This window comes from Staurois parvus, unplaced genomic scaffold (genome assembly GCF_062004578.1).
Source record: "Staurois parvus isolate SC_StPar_1 unplaced genomic scaffold, SC_StPar_1.0 ptg001687l, whole genome shotgun sequence".
Lineage (NCBI taxonomy): Eukaryota > Metazoa > Chordata > Amphibia > Anura > Ranidae > Staurois > Staurois parvus.
In genome coordinates, this window is record NW_028319483.1 from 469391 (window position 1) to 486725 (window position 17335).

General features: G+C 44.7%; 1 protein-coding gene across 1 annotated transcript in view; it reads left to right on the top strand.

Annotated features, from left to right (window-relative positions):
- The first annotated feature begins 2991 nt into the window (after nt 1-2991).
- The window catches only part of LOC149434758 (uncharacterized), a 32367-nt gene continuing 18023 nt past the window's right edge, over nt 2992-17335 (top strand). Inside the window, exon 1 of the mRNA XM_089663440.1 lies at nt 2992-3105. The gene's annotated coding sequence lies outside the window, so the exon portion shown is untranslated. The remainder of the gene's footprint in view (nt 3106-17335) is intronic.

The window sequence follows — 17335 nt, forward strand, 5'->3', positions numbered from 1 at the left end:
CGCTGTTGCTGTGTGCTGAGGAGGGTCACCCCCCTGCTGTCATCTGCTGTGAGTCAGGACATTCCTGCTGGGCCCGTGAGTGTCTGCACCCGTTTTATTCCCCTATGGACCGTCCATGAACTCTCCCCCCTTTCTCTTCCCTGTTTGGATTACAAACTGCCAGAGACTCTGACTTTGCCCCCTGGGGCCGGATTACAATTGTTTTGGGCCCTCTCCCTGCTCTTCCCCTACACTGGGCACTGAGACGCTACCTGCTGACCCCAATTGAGTGATTGTCATCTTTCAATAAAGCTTTGTGTGTTTATCATCTGCTCTGTGTCTTCTGTCCTGCCCCCCCCCGTCACAGGGGGTGTGTACTGTCCTGTCCTGGTATTTGGGGGTGTTTGTCCTGTCCTGCCTACCCCCCGTCACAGGGGGTGTGTACTGTCCCGTCCTGGTATTTGGGGGTGTTTGTCCTGGTATTTGGGGGTATTTGTCCTGTCCTGGTATTTGGGGTGTTAGTGCTGTCCTGGTATTTGGGGGTGTTTATACTGCTCTGGTATTTGGGGGGGTTTGTACCGTCCTGGTATTTGGGGGTGTTTGTCCTGTCCTGGTATTTGGGGGTGTCCCGTCCTGGTATTTGAGGGTGTTTGTCCTGTCCTGGTATTTGGGGGTGTTTGTCCTGTCCTGGTATTTGGGGGTGTTTGTACTATCCTGGTATTTGGGGGTGTTTGTACTGTCCTGGTATTTGGGGGTGTTTGTGCTGTCCTGGTATTTGGGGGTGTTTATACTGCTCTGGTATTTGGGGGTGTTTGTACCGTCCTGGTATTTGGGGGTGTTTGTCCTGTCCTGGTATTTGGGGGTGTCCTGTCCTGGTATTTGTGGGTGTCCTGGTATTGGGGGTGTCCTGGTATTTGGGGGTGTCCTGGTATTGGGGGATGTCCCAGTATTGGGGGATGTCCCGGTATTGGAGGTGTCCTGGTATTTGGGGGTGTCATGTCCTGTTATTTGGGGGTGTCCTGGTATTGGGGGTGTCATGTCCTGGTATTTGGGGGTGTCCTGGTATTGGGGGTGTCCTGTCCTGGTATTGGGGGGTGTCCTGGTATTGGGGAGTGTCCTGGTATTGGGGGTGTCCTGGTATTTGGGGGTGTCCTGGTATTGGGGGTGTCCTGGTATTTGGGGGTGTCCTGGTATTGGGGGTGTCCTGGTATTGGGGAGTGTCCTGGTATTGGGTGTGTCCTGGTATTTGGGGGTGTCCTGGTATTGGGGGTGTCCTGGTATTGGGTGTGTCCTGGTATTTGGGGGTGTCCTGGTATTGGGGGTGTCCTGGTATTGGGGGTGTCCTGTCTGGTATTGGGGGGTGTCCTGGTATTTGGGGTTGTCCAGTCCTGGTATTTGGGGGTGTCCTGGTATTGGGGGTGTCCTGGTATTGGGGGTGTCCTGTCTGGTATTGGGGGGTGTCCTGGTATTTGGGGTTGTCCAGTCCTGGTATTTGGGGGTGTCCTGGTAATGGGGGTGTCCTGGTATTTGGGGGTGTCCTGGTATTGGGGGTGTCCTGGTATTGGGGGTGTCCTGGTATTGGGGGTGTCCTGGTATTGGGGGTGTCCTGGTATCTTAGCCCCCCAGAAATGTGCTGTGCAGTGAGAAGTACAAGCTGTGTACACCCCATGATCTCCCCATAGTCTGCAGACGATATAACGGTCACACACAGCAATCAATACCCACTTATTGGGGTCCTTTTCCCATAAACATGGAGCGGGAGACATTTTGGTGAAATTTATAACTAACTTTGAGGTTACTTTATATATTTTATAGCTGAAAGTACAAAATATTGTTTTTCTTCCAAATTTTTGGTCTTTTTTTGTTTATGGCGTGAAAAATAAAAAGCGCACAGGTGATGACATCCCACCGACAGAAAGCTCTATTTGTGTGAAGAAAGGACGGATATTTAGTTTGGGTGCAGCGTTGCACGACCGCGCAATTGTCAGTTACATAAAGAGGCGTGGCCATGAAGGGGTGTACATCCTGCGTAGGGGGAGGGGATAAGGACACAAATTGGCGCTTTATTCTCATGGAGATCACATGGTTATTACTAGGAGGAGACGGAAACATTTGCTGGGTATTGGAGCTTTTGTGAGATGGATGGATTGGATGGCGACTGATTTGTATGGAGACATAATATAGAGCGGGAGGAATCCATGGTGTATTGTCACATGTATGAATGCAGGATTGGGGTACTATCCGTGTATTAGGGGGACCAATGACACCTTGGCTAGTATTGTAGATGAATCTGGGGGTGTCGGGGGCAATCTTCTTATGTTTATGGCCCTTTAGGGCAGATGTGATTTCTATGTATTTTATGGGAGATTTTCTCTGTATATTGGGAGTTTCCATCTTGTTGTATCATGAATGTAGTATGGAAGATGAGTCCTATGTACTAGGAATGGTCATTGGAAGGACAGAATAGGAGCCACATGATTGGCTGGCCAACCCCGTGACAGTATAGACTAGTGGGTGACATTGATTGAGATCTGCCCGCTGTGTGTATACCATCACCCGGCTAATGTCTAATATCAGGGGACAAAATGTGCCAGCTTTCATATCAGACTAAGGGAAAATGGCCGCCGGAGGAGGGACAGGTGGCCTACAACAAAATGGAGGACAAAGATCTAATCCACTGCACTGTAATGTGTATAACTGTACGAACATTGTATTAGACTAAGGGAAAATGGCCGCCGGAGGAAGGACAGGCGGGCTACAACAAAATGGAGGGAGATCTAATCCACTGTAATGTGATAACTGTGCATACATGGACAATAGAAGTTTACGAGCCGCCATCGTCTTTTGTTTTTCATTTTTTTCCCCTGTTTTATGCTATACAGCTATTTTTGGACCAGCACCATCTAGTGTCTGCTCTCCATGCTGCAGCCTCTGTATAAATCTGTCTGGAGTCACTTCCTGTCTGTGTCACTTCCTGTCCAGTGTCACTTCCTGTCCCGGGAACACTTTCCTCCTTTCAGCCATTTTAGATCGGCTTCCAGACGATCCTGTGATTGTCGGTCTCCATCCTGAACACACGGCCACCATAGGGCCAGCATGGGATCTTCTCCATGTCAGAGCACACGGGTAAGTCAGGTGGATCTCCTATTCCTGGTCCCGGCTCCTGTCCCTGCTATAGACGGACCAATCATCTGTGACCGAACCTTCCTCCTCGTCATCGATGATCTGGGTGTATTATTATTATTTATTCCAGGTACTTATATAGCGCCGTCAGTTTACATCTATATTGTACATTCCCATCAGTCCCCGCCCCCGAGGAGCGTACAATCTAAGGGCCCTAACTCACATTCATACATACACATACTAGGGACACCTTAGAGCGGAGACAATTCACCTCCCAGCACGTCTTTGTCGTGTGGGAGGAAACCGGAGTACCCGGAGGAAACCCACACAGGCACAGGGAGAACATGCAAACTCCAGGCAGGTGGTGCCATGGTTGTGATTTGAACCAACAACCCGAGTACTGCCAGGTGGAAGTGCTAACCACTCAGCCACTGTGCTGCCTTGTGCTGTATATATCTCAGCATCTACTTCTCAGTGTTGGTTTCCTCCTCATTGCCGGCCATTAAATGGGCCTCAGAATGGCTCCGGTATTCCCTCCTAGGAAGGACATTCAGGCCGATCTCCCACCATGTTCCTCTGATGTGTCCGAGACAGAATAACAGGAGAGACACCAGGAGAACCCGCTGGGACCTGACACTCCGAGAACCAGAGTTATGGCGGAGTATAGACCCTTCCTGAGATACTCCTCCCTTGGAACGGTCATACCTCCGTACTCCTCTCCTGTACATACCCATCACTGTCATACCTCTGTACTCCTCTCCTGTACATACCCATCACTGTCATACCTCCGTACTCCTCTCCTGTACATACCGATCACTGTCATACCTCCGTACTCCTCTCCTGTACATACCCATCACTGTCATACCTCCACACTCCTCTCCTGTACATACCCATCACTGTCATACCTCCGTACTCCTCTCCTGTACATACCCATCACTGTCATACCTCTGTACTCCTCTCCTGTACATACCCATCACTGTCATACCTCTGTACTCCTCTCCTGTACATACCCATCACTGTCATACCTCCACACTCCTCTCCTGTACATACCCATCACTGTCATACCTCCATACTCCTCTCCTGTACATACCCATCACTGTCATATCTCCGTACTCCTCTCCTGTACATACCCATCAATGTCATACCTCCGTACTCCTCTCCTGTACATACCCATCACTGTCATACCTCCGTACTCCTCTCCTGTACATACCCATCACTGTCATACCTCCGTACTCCTCTCCTGTACATACCCATCACTGTCATACCTCCGTACTCCTCTCCTGTACATACCCATCACTGTCATATCTCCGTACTCCTCTCCTGTACATACCCATCACTGTCATACCTCCGTACTCCTCTCCTGTACATACCCATCACTGTCATACCTCCGTACTCCTCTCCTGTACATACCCATCACTGTCATACCTCCGTACTCCTCTCCTGTACATACCCATCACTGTCATACCTCCGTACTCCTCTCCTGTACATACCCATCACTGTCATACCTCCGTACTCCTCTCCTGTACATACCCATCACTGTCATACCTCTGTACTCCTCTCCTGTACATACCCATCACTGTCATACCTCTGTACTCCTCTCCTGTACATACCCATCACTGTCATACCTCCGTACTCCTCTCCTGTACATACCCATCACTGTCATACCTCCATACTCCTCTCCTGTACATACCCATCACTGTCATACCTCCGTACTCCTCTCCTGTACATACCCATCACTGTCATACCTCCACACTCCTCTCCTGTACATACCGATCACTGTCATACCTCCGTACTCCTCTCCTGTACATACCCATCACTGTCATACCTCCGTACTCCTCTCCTGTACATACCCATCACTGTCATACCTCCGTACTCCTCTCCTGTACATACCGATCACTGTCATACCTCCGTACTCCTCTCCTGTACATACCGATAACTGTCATACCTCCGTACTCCTCTCCTGTACATACCGATCACTGTAATACCTCCGTACTCCTCTCCTGTACGTACCCATCACTGTCATACCTCCGTACTCCTCTCCTGTACGTACCCATCACTGTCATACCTCCGTACTCCTCTCCTGTACGTACCCATCACTGTCATACCTCCGTACTCCTCTCCTGTACATACTACCCACCATCTTATCATCTGCAACTCCTCTCTTACATTTACTACCTGCAGTTATGCTCTTCTTCTTAAATTGGGGAATAACTCGATGACTTACATACTTTTCAGACCTTGTGAAATATTCTCGGCTGTTTTGAAAATAATACACTTTAATTTGTATTTCATGATAAATCCTGCCTCATCTCTGCCTCTCTACCTGCAGCCTAACAATGAGGTGTGCATGCAGCCACTGATCTATTTCTGTCTTTTGTCTCTCAGTCATTCTAATGTTCATTTCTACAAACGTCCTCCAGGACATCCTTCCTGAGACAGAGCTCCTCCCTCTCGGACAGGAAACACGTAAGCACAGTACTATAAAAGGCGGACCACCAGGCCTCCCTCCTGAGTTTTTAGTGTTTCCTCTGCAAGGATGGGTGCAGTCATCAAGGAACTGATTGTCTGGAAGTCCTGGGCCCTAGAGGTTGCTGGTGGCTCCTGGTCTGTCTTACTTCCTCCTGCCTGACGTGATTCCTTCAGGGGGAGTGGGGCTGCTCTCCTGATGTCCTTCCATGCCTCAGTGGATGATAACCATCATCGGGGGTGTCCTGGGGGGTCCAGGACCTTTGATGCCTGTCCTGCTTCCCATGTGGGGGGGTTCCAGCATCTGATGCACAGTGGTGCAGTGACTGCCAAGCGGGCGTGCAAGTAGCTGCAACTTCTGGGTGCTGTCCAGTAACCGGCCGTTCCGGCCGCGGAAATGTAGTCAACGGGCGCCGGAGACTCTTGGTTCCAGTCTCCATAGCGGTACAAGCATCTGGTCAGGCAGCCAGTCTGGTGTACAGACCCAGCAGAGCCTGTGGCTCTACACAAAGAGGGATGGATGGAAGGCGCTGGCACTTCTTAGGCAGACCCTGGTCCTTCAGGCACTGGCTCCTCTAAGGTAAGCTTGGGGACTCTGATCCCTCTTGCTGACCCTGGTGGGCACACTTCCTTTTCTTGCTCCGCCAGCACAGTGGTTTTTGTATGAGGGGCCCTGGGCTGATTATTTTCTGTATTATGTTTTTTCTTGCTTATTGTAGGTTAAAGTCCAGGACAAGGTGCAGAGTCAGACCCCCAAGAAGAAGTGTGCAGTTTGTGCAGCTAAATTGGGTTCAGCTTGGGAAGAACCCTTATGCTGCAATTGTGTGGCTATCCTAATTAAGGATAAGTCATTTACAGCGTGCCATAAAGTGCTCACCTCCATTAAGGATGACATGTTGTCTACATTTCAATCCTTTAGATCCCTGTTGGAAAAATGCAGTCGCCACTGGATCCTTGGACCCAATCGGTGGGTTTGGAGGTAGCAGATGCATTAAGAGGGTAGGAGGACCCAAGGAGGATCCTAGGTCCCGGTTAGATTCAGGCTCATAAGAGGAGGATGGTGAAGTTTTCTCCTCCAGAGGTTCCAGGAACAAATTGCCCCTGGAAGATGTGGACGACCTCCTTAAAGTTATCTACGAAACCTTAGAGATCGAGGAGGAGGATGTTTGCCTATCTAAGCATGACCTCATGTATCAAGGTTTGTATGTTAGAAAGACTAGTGTCTTTCCAGTCCATAGTTCCCTGGTTGATACCATTAGGCATGAATGGGAAAGCCCTGAGATGTGGTGGTTTATGTAAGAATTTATTCTACTTATGAAGGGTGGTGTCCCTCTCCCTTAAACAAAATATCGCAGTGCCTCCAGCCGTTAAGATACGGCAAATATTTAATGAACCAATAATTTGGACACCTTAATAATTTGATCACCACTTATTAATATACCTTGAGTCCTTTTAGCCAGTATGATTCGTACCATATACACAAGAATTGCCTTATAATAAATAAATAGATAAATTTATTTATGTACAAAAATTATATATATATTAACACAAAACGCAAAAGACTGGTGATGAATGGATACTGGTACACACGATCAAAGATATACGATACCAATTCTATATACCCAACAATTCTAATTAATAATAAAGATTAAAATTACATTTATTAATAAATGGTAATTTAGAGTACTTCAGAGGTCATTTCTCCCAAAACGTGGCCATAGAAATGGGAGAAAATATTCCCTGATAAATTGTACCCTAACCAATAAAAATGTATTAATTATGCAATATGTAAATTTTCATTATGACACCAAACAATTTTTTTAGCAGTAATAATATGGATCTCTCTATCTATATATGAACACCCAATGCAGTTATCACCCCAATGCAATGATTATCACTCTATACAAGAGAGGAGATATACCATACAATATTTAATTCTAAACAGTGTCACCACACCCAGAACCTGGATTATGACGCCTCCCCAGTGGATTCAGCTGGCAATTGAAACGCCTTCAGGAATGGCCTCAAGGAGCAAGTGAGAGATAGGTGGTAGTGTTGGAAAAATGTAGGATGGTAGAAGTTCAGAGATTTAGAAGTTTAGTAGAAGTTTGAAAGGATTAAGTAGTGGTTCTTCAGATGGGATAGATTTCAGCCTCGTCAGATTTCTTCAGCTTGTCAGTTTTCTTGGGTTTTTTCTGTGTTGTTTTTTGTAGCTTGTTTTTTCTTTCAGCTTGTTTTTTTTCTAAATGAGGTGCATTGCTTTTTATACCATCCAAACCATTGTTCTAAAGACCCTCCCAACAGGCTATTTAATTGGCCGGTTGAGAGGTGTATGTACCTAAGATATCTCTCACCTGTCCACTGGGGGGCAGTCAGGGATCACAAAACAATTTGAGTATTTATGATGACTCATACCTCGGGTGGAAACCAAGGTGATTTTAGATATTAAATATACGTCTCATCCAAATATATTTGATTCTACCTCTAATGTCCTGGATAGGAACCATAGAAGATATATGTGTATTCAGTTATTCATTTCCCTGAGGTTCACACTTGTGTGAAACATTTGCTTTCTGATGGAAACATACAACTGATGCCAATTCACAAAATATCTTACTTTTCACCATTTCATACTCAATTTAGTGGTATGCAATCCCCAACTCTGCTGAATATATTTTTGTTTGAACAAGAGTGTGAATAATATGTCTCTTCTTTAATGTCTTTGTGGGTAAAAATATAAGTTCTAAGTTTCACCTTTTGGTCTTAGGAATGACACAGGAAACCTCTGTTTACGTGTCCATTGTTCAGATAATAGGGTAAACAACCAGTTGTCCTTGTAGCCTTCGTTTGAGAAGTCTGTTGGCTTATCACTCTCTCCAAGGTTTTGTTTAATCTTCTCAGACTTATAAGTATCGTCTCACTTATTGGTAATTTGGTCAGTGTGGTGACTCACTGTTTGGAAGTCCAACGTTGTATTTGACTTTCTAATTAGCTTTTTGTAGGTGAAATCTCCTCAAATCCGATAGACAAATGGCAATTTGTTGAGCAAACATACTTTGCCAGTCTTAGAGTCACCAACATAAGCTCTCAGGATTGTCTGTCTTGGGCCATGTTTAACTACCTGTAGAAATTCAAATAACCTATTGTCTCTGGAACACATCTCTTCCACTCATTGTGGGGGTAATTTCACTAGAAGGTCATTTGAATTTTCACCAAGAAAGGTTAACTCTTAACAGACGGCTGAGCTTGTTGCTGTTGGAATGAAATTATGTTTTTGATAACTAGTCCCCCAAAAGTCACTACAGAGAGGAAACCCTTTTTCTAAAGTAATCTTAAAAGGAGGTTTCCTTTTTAGGATAACGGGTCCCAGCAATGGAACAAGGTTCAGAAATTAGACACCCCCTTATCTAATGTCTCTAAAAGGACGGACTTAGCATTTGAAGATATGGGGGCTCTGAAAGACCCTATGGATAAGAGGGATGAAGTCTTACTCCGCAGGGCCTGGGATTCCACTTCCATCAGCTTTAGGCCACCTTTATCGGCTACCTGTGTCACCAGAAATCTGGAATGCTGGCTTACCCAGTTAGTCGCATCTTTCGGCAGGGACCTCCAGGCAGCAAATCCTGAAATAATTTCCTTTGCTGTTTAAAGCAGTTGGTTTCCTTGTGGATGCCTCGGCCAAATCAGTTAAGCTAGCGGCTCGAAACTGCCCTAGTGAATTCATCTAAAAGGGCATTTTGGTTAAAAACCTGGGCAGGGAACTCAGCATTCAAACTGCACCTTTGTGCCTTACCCTTTATTGGCGATAATCTTTTTGGTCCAGGTCTCGAGGAGGCTCTGGAATGTACAGCCCATTAAAAGAGGACATTCCCAGAGAGTAAGAAAAGGTTTTACTCTAGTAGGGTTTTTGTCAAAAAACACATGCCCAGCAGGCTAAAGAGGTTCAGCCTAAGAAACATTGGACAGGGCACAAGAATAGGGGAAGAGGAGGAATCTTATTCAATCCTCCTCAAGGCCCACCAAGTCTCATCTCAATGACTTGAACGTCCCAATGGAAAGAAGATTGGGGACCTTTCTCCCTCAGTAGGCTTCAATTTTCTCAAATCTGTACATCCTGGACTTGATCAAGAAGGGGTACAGGTTGGAGTTCAACTTCAGTCCCCCCATCAGATATCTGGTAACCCACCTTCCCAAGGATCGGGAAAGGGTGCAGGCCCTGCGTGTCCTAATTGGGGACCTGATAGATCAGCAGATCCTTACCAGAGTTCCCCGGGACGAGCAGGGCAGGGCATGTTATTCCCATGTGTTTGTAGTAAAAACACCCTCGGGCACGTGACCCTGAGGGCAGATTTATCATTATTAAAGGCACCCCCTCGGGTCGTGAACTCACGATCGCTAATGTCTATGCACCAAATTCGGTGCAAGCATCCTTCTTTTCCCGTTTATTTCAAAATTCTTGATCGGTTTCTATCCCCTCATTTATTGGTGGGAGGTGATTTTATTTGGCTAGCCCCCTTTTAGACCAAAGCTCATCCTCACCATCCTCCCAGGCCTTCCCAAAATCCCTTACCAAAAAGTTAGACACACTTCAACTGGTAGAGTCATGGAGGGCACATAATGTAGGAGCTAGAGATTATTCATTTTACTCCCACCCACATGACTCTTATGCTAGACTAGATTATATCTATTGCTCCCCCATTCTGCTGGCTAACTCTAGGAAAGCTTGCATTCATTTAAGCCCCTGGTCAGATCATAATATTATCGCGCTGTCTATCACTTTTATAGGTCTAGCCCCTACTCCCTACTCCTGGAGACTTAACGACTCTATGCTTACGGATACTAACACCCGCCATGAAGTAGTTACTTCCATTCAAGAATACTTTCAGTCAAACACAACTCCTGATATCTCCCCGGCCATCTTGTGGGTAGTCCATAAGGCAGTCCTGCGATGCCTCCTTATTTCTATGGCTTCTTCTAGAAATAGAGAACGATGGAAACAAATTCAGAAACTTACCCAAAAATTAGAATTACATTATAGAGCTCATGTTGGCAATCCATCTCTTCGTAACAAAACGATGATATCGCACAGAAATTAAACCTTTCAATACAACCCCCACATATCTACAAGTTACGTACTAAATCCGGCAGTATCTCCTCTCTTCCTCGTGAAGTCCTGGGTATTTTTGAAAATTTTTATTCCACCCTATTAGCTCCCCTGCAACCAACTTCTGCTTCCTCAAATGGCTCGTGGCTTGATTCTATACCCCTCCCTGTTCTCTCACCCTCTCAGATATCCTCTCCCAATGCCCCATGCACTTTGAAGGAAATATCCTGTGTGATTAGCACACTAAGAACTTCCACAGCATCGGCCCTGATGGGTTCACGGCCAGTTATTATAAACATTTTGCTCCTACATTGGCTCCCTCTTTGATGTCATTATTCAATGATGATTTGCAGGGCGGTAGGTTTCCTGAGAAGATACTCTTGGCTAACCTGTCTCTATTACCTAAACCCCTGAAAGACCATCATTTACCTCAAAACTATAGACCAATCTCAGTGATGAACAATGATCTGAAAATATTTAGCCGCATTCTGGCAGATTGGTTGGCCTTATTATTAATATTATTATTGTTACAATATTTATATAGCGCCAAAGGGTATGCTCAGCGCTGTACAGTAGCAAGGGGGACAGAACATGGGACAAGACAGTAACAATACAACACACGAGGGGTTCGAGGGCCCTGCTCTTTCGAGCTTACAATTTAGGAGGGAGGGGAAGGTGGTACAGGAGGAGATGGCTGTGGTGGGAGGAGTGAAGGAGGTTAGTTGTTAGGTGAGGTTGGGTGTTAGGGGAGGTTGGGGTGGGCTTCCCTAAAGAGGAGGGTTTTATCCCAGGCAGACTTATCACGGACAATATTCCTCTCATATTAAATGTTATTCAGGATGCCAATTTGCATTCTAAAGAAGTTTTGTTATTGATAGTGTCCTCTGGCCCAGGGGCGGACTGACCATTCGAGCACTCGGGCACCACCTGAGGGCCCAGGGTCAGTAGGGGGCCCCATGAAATGCCCCTAGTACCTTTTTTATAGGCTTTTTTTGGGTGTGCTTTGAGTGTGGGCAAGGACACGGCCCCATGATCTCCTTTCGCGCCTTGGCCCCATGAGTTGTCAGTCCACTCCTGCTCTGGCCATACTTGTTTTCATTACTGCAGAAGATGGGCTTTAGTGATGAATTTCTGTCTGGTGTACATGCTTTGTATGACTCCCCCCAAAACAAGAATAAGACTTCCAGGCTGCAATTCTGTATTTTGTACACTAGGCGGAGGTACCCGTCAGGGTTGTCCTCTTTCACCCTTATTATTGGGGCTTGTTTTGGAACCCTTGGCAATTGCAATAATCACACTCAGACATTTCTGGTTCCCCATTATTGGTTCACATTTCACAATTTGTATGTATGCAGATGATGTTATGCTTTTCCTTACTAAACTGTTGGTGTCATTGCCTGACTTCTGCTCATTATTGAATGACTTTGTAACAGTATCAGGTCTTACTGTAAATTTTACTAAATCAGTAGTTCTGCTTATTAATGTTCCTGATTCCCTGGGTGCATCTCTCCGCAATTCTTTTCCATTTCGTTGGGCCACGGATCAGATTTCATACCTAGGTATAAACCTCACCCCCAGATACTCAAAATTATTTGCTGCTAATTGGCCACCATGTGTGTCACGCCTCTCACCTCTATTGAAGATCTGGCATGGATCCCCTATCTCATTCTTGGGCAGAGTCACGGCAGTAACAATGAATGTCTAGCCTAGATTACTTTATTTAGATCACTCCTAATCCCTGTCTCAAAAACGTTCTTAGATCACTTTCAACGGATTATTAATCATTTTATTTGGCATAACAAACGCCCTCGTTTTACTTCATCGGTCCTCTACCGGTCACAATGGGCGGGAGGCCTAGGTCTCCCCAATTTCTGGCTTTAATACCTGTCAGCCCATTTCGCACAGCTATCACAATGGGCGACTATTACTTCCCAGGTCCCATGGATCAGATTTGAATCTCAGTCTATACATCCATTCTATTTACCAGGTGTATTATGGTCCAAAATCCCCCCCCCCCCGCTCGTTATTGCTCTATAACTCCATTGTTGCCCAATCATTGATGTTTTGGTCCCGTTATAAACTTAAATTGAATCTTGTCTCCTCTGTCTCACCAGGTTCATCATTTTTTTTGGTGACCCAAATTTTATTACAGCATTCTCATCTTCACAGGTATTCTGTTGGTGGTATGATAGGTCCTTTATTAGGTCATCTGACTTTCAGAGAGGAGGATCTTGTATCACTTTTGAGATGCTACGCATACTTTTTGATATCCCGCTTCATGAATATTATCATTATCGACAGATTAGACATTTTTAAATTCACATTTTGGTGTAAGAGCTCTAGATCTTTCTGTCCGTGAGACGGCCCTCAAAGTAATAACCAGATGGTATCATACCCCATCTAGACTACACGCCATGTATCCAGGGACGTCCCACCTTTGTTTCCGGGGCTGTGGCCTTGCTGGTACTCTAGTGCATATATTTTGGGCCTGCCCAAGCCTCTCATTGGTGTGGCACAAAATTTCTGAAGTTGCCTCTGCAGTGGCAGGTGCTCCGGTGCATCTGTCTATGCAGTCCTGCCTACTGGGAGCCCCTATCTCGGGAGTTCAGACTGAGGTTATGAGGCTAATCCATAGCATTTGTATATCCACCCTATGGGCTATTGCCCTACATTGGAAATCCCTCACAGTACCATTGACCACAGTTCTGCAGAGTTGATGCGGTGATGCTCATGGAGAGAATTCATTATACTCTATTGGATAAGATGCATTTATTTGACAGAAAAGGGAACTTTGGAGAACTCACAGGCATTTACTAGATCAATAAGGACCATTTATGCTTTGATTGATTGAGTTACTTTGTTGGTCGTTTTATAACTCTGCCTACCTCTCTACCTATATTGCTCATGTACTAAATTTCTTTTCTCTTTCCCTTTATTCTACATAATTTCACCTTTGAAATGAATACTGCAGTTGTTCCTTGTTTCTGTTGTATATTCTATTTGAAGCTGTAATGCCATTTTGAAGTCTATTTCTTAAAAAATAAAAACGTTTGTAAACAAAAAAATATATATTTAGTATAATTCTACAATTTTTACAACTAACAGCTCAATGCTGTTAGCTAAACCTACTAATAGCTGGACAACAAAATAACAAACGGATCACCCTTTCATCCAGCCGTGGTCTAATGCTGTTTAATGCCCATGATACCCAGCCAAGCATAGCCTCTTTGAACAATGCATACACTTACCAACTGCTTATATCTGCAGGCTGACATCTTATTCCCAATAGTCTATCCTTGGCCTGACTCCTCTATACAACAGATGTTTAATATCCTGTTTTTGGCCTCTGTGGCTTCTGAAGATGTTCACTGCTCCCCCACATTTTCCTTGGTAGCCCGAGTTGGGCCTGCCCAGGACTGTTTTTTTCCCGTCCATTTATATCCCAGTGACATAGACAGATGGACAACCTACCTGTTTTCACATCATGGTCTTTTGGCCTCCTGACCTGTTTTGTCAGACATTTCTCAGTTTACTAACCTTGCTTCCCCCACTTTTCTCCTTTCTTTCTCTTATTCCTGTCCCAGGGGTGATGATGTCACCATGATGCGACACCTACAATCAGCTTTGCATCTGTCCTTTATCATGGCTCCAATAAATATACTTACCCTGAATGTTCGGGGAATAAAAAAAAATAAGGCCTTCAAATCCTTTGCCTCTGCCAAAGCACATGTGGTGTGCCTGCAGGAGACTCATTTCACTGCCAGCCATATGCCAAAATATCTCAGCTCTTCCTACCCACAGGTTTATATGGCTTCTGCCGCAACTAAACACACAGGTGTACTCAAAGCTTTCCACTGCTCTACTCCCTTTACACCCAAGGCAGGGATCTGGGACCCAGAGGGCCGTTATATTTTCTAGTGGGTCACCTCCTTGACTCAGAGGTCACTGTAGCTTCATACTATGCCCCAATTGCAGTCCTAACTCCCATTTGCTACAAGTAATAGATTCCCATAAATTACACTTTTACTATGTGGCAATTCCAATGGCTAGTTTATCCCTTTCTAGACAAATCCCCCATAACCTCTTATCCATCCACATCCTCCTTCCAGCAACAACTCCAACAACGCTCTCTCATAGACACATGGCAAGAAGCTAACCCAGCTAGAAGACACTATACATACTACTCCTATCCACATAAAACTTTCTCCAACATTGACCATATATTTCTGACTAGAGGTATGTCCCCAGCCCTCCTATCCTGAACCATCATACCTTACCCCTGGACTGGTCACAAAGCTGTCCTCTTGACCCTCTCCTCCTTAGTACCCCAACAAACTAGCACTACATGGAGTCTAAATGGCTCACCCATCCCACAGACTGGACATTGAACTAGCCATCAAAGAATACCTGACACATAACACAACTGATGACATCTCTCTCCTGACCTTTTGGGAACCCCATAAGTCTGTAATTAGAGGAGCCTGTATCAGCCAAGCCTCACATCTCAAGAAAGGACAGCGAGCAATCCATCACCGCTTAGAAACCTCATTTCATCAGGCCAACAAAGCCTTCCAATCAGACCCCTCACCTTCTCATAGATTGTCCTGGACAAGACCAGGCTAGAAATAGATGTTTTCTTGACAGAATCAGATGAAAAAGTTCTACGCCAATCCAGGCATGAACATTATATGAACGCAAACAAACCTGACACTTTTCTAGCCCTGGGACTGTGAACCTCAGACCACACACAGACTTGTCCATTTAAAGATTACAAAAACTTCACACACCAGCCATCCTAATAAAATATTACAGGTCTTCCACAAACAAACATTCTCTACCCTTCTCTTGGTCCAGTCAATATATTCCTGATTTAGGACCCAAGCTGATGGCAGACCTCAATATTCTATATTCTGCTAACTACCCTCCTATGTTAACACACCTTACTAATCTTATGACATCCTGGTCCAAACTACCCCTCTCATGGATGGTTGTATCATGATTGTAAAAACAAAAAAACAATTCTGCCCAAAATGTTATACCTTTTTTGGATTATATATATATATATATATATATATATATATATATATATATATATATATATAGTGGGGATGGAAAGTTTGGGCACCCCAGCTAAAAATTTGTATTAATGTGCATAAAGAAGCCAAGGAAAGATGGAAAAGTCTCCAAAAGGCATCAAATTACAGATTAGACATTCTTATAATATGTCAACAAAAGTTAGATTTTATTTCCATCATTTACACTTTCAAAATAACAGAAAACAAAAAAATGGCGTCTGCAAAAGTTTGGGCACCCTGCAGAGTTAATATCTTGTACTGCCCCCTTTGGCAAGTATCACAGCTTGTAAACGCTTTTTGTAGCCAGCCAAGAGTCTTTCAATTCTTGTTTGAGGTATCTTTGCCCATTCTTCCTTACAAAAGTCTTCCAGTTCTTTGAGATTTCTGGGCTGTCTGTCACGCACGGCTCTTTTAAGGTCTATCCATAGATTTTCAATGATGTTGAGGTCAGGAGGTTGTGAAGGCCATGGCAAAACCTTCAGTTTACGCCTCTTGATGTAATCCCCCGTGGATTTCGAGGTGTGTTTAGGATCATTATCCATTTGTAGAATCATCCTCTCTTTAACTTCAGCATTTTCACAGATGGCATCAAGTTACCATCCAAAATTTGCTGAAATTTTATTGAATCCATTTTTCCTTCTACTCGTGAGATGTTCCCTGTGCCACTGGCTGCAACACAACCCCAAAGCATGATTGATCCAACCCCATGCTTCACAGTTGGACAGAGGTTCTTTTCATTCAATTCTGTGCCCCTTCTTCTCCAAACGTACCTTTGCTCATTCCGGCCAAAAAGTTCAATTTTAACCTCATCGGTCCACAGAACTTGTTTCCAAAATGCATCAGGATTGTCTATATGTTCATTTGCAAAGTTCAAACGATGATTTTTGTGGTGAGGACGTAGAAGAGGTTTTCTTCTGATGACTCTTCCATGAAGACCATATTTGTACAAGTATCTCTTTATAGTGGAATAGTGTACCACAACTCCAGTGTCTGCCAGATCTTTCTGGAGGGATCGTGCAGTCAAACGTGGGTTTTGAATTGTTTTTCTCACAATCCTGCGAGCTGTTCTGTCTGATATTTTTCTTGGTCTTCCAGATCTTGCTTTAACTTCCACTGTTCCTGATGACTGCCATTTCTTAATTACATTCCGAACAGAGGATATTGACATCTGAAAACGCTTTGCTATCTTCTTATAGCCTTCTCCAGCTTTGTGAGCGTCAACTATTTTCAGTTTCAGTTTTCTAGACAACTGCTTAGAAGAACCCAATGGTGCTGATTGTTGGGGCAAGGTCAGATGAGTCTGGGCATTTAAAACCTTTGAGATTGACATCAACTGGTCTTCCCAGACGATGATTGAGAACAATCCATGACACTGGCAGGTCTCAGCTTGGCAAAGGGGGCAGTGCATGCTATAAATTCTGCAGGGTGCCCAAACTTTTTCAGACGCTATTTTTTTGTTTTCTGTTATTTTGAAAGTGTAAATGATGGAAATAAAATCTAACTTTTTTTGACATATTATAAGAATGTCTAATCTGTAATTTGATGCCTTTTGGAGATTTTCCCATCTTTCCTTGGCCCCTTTATGCAC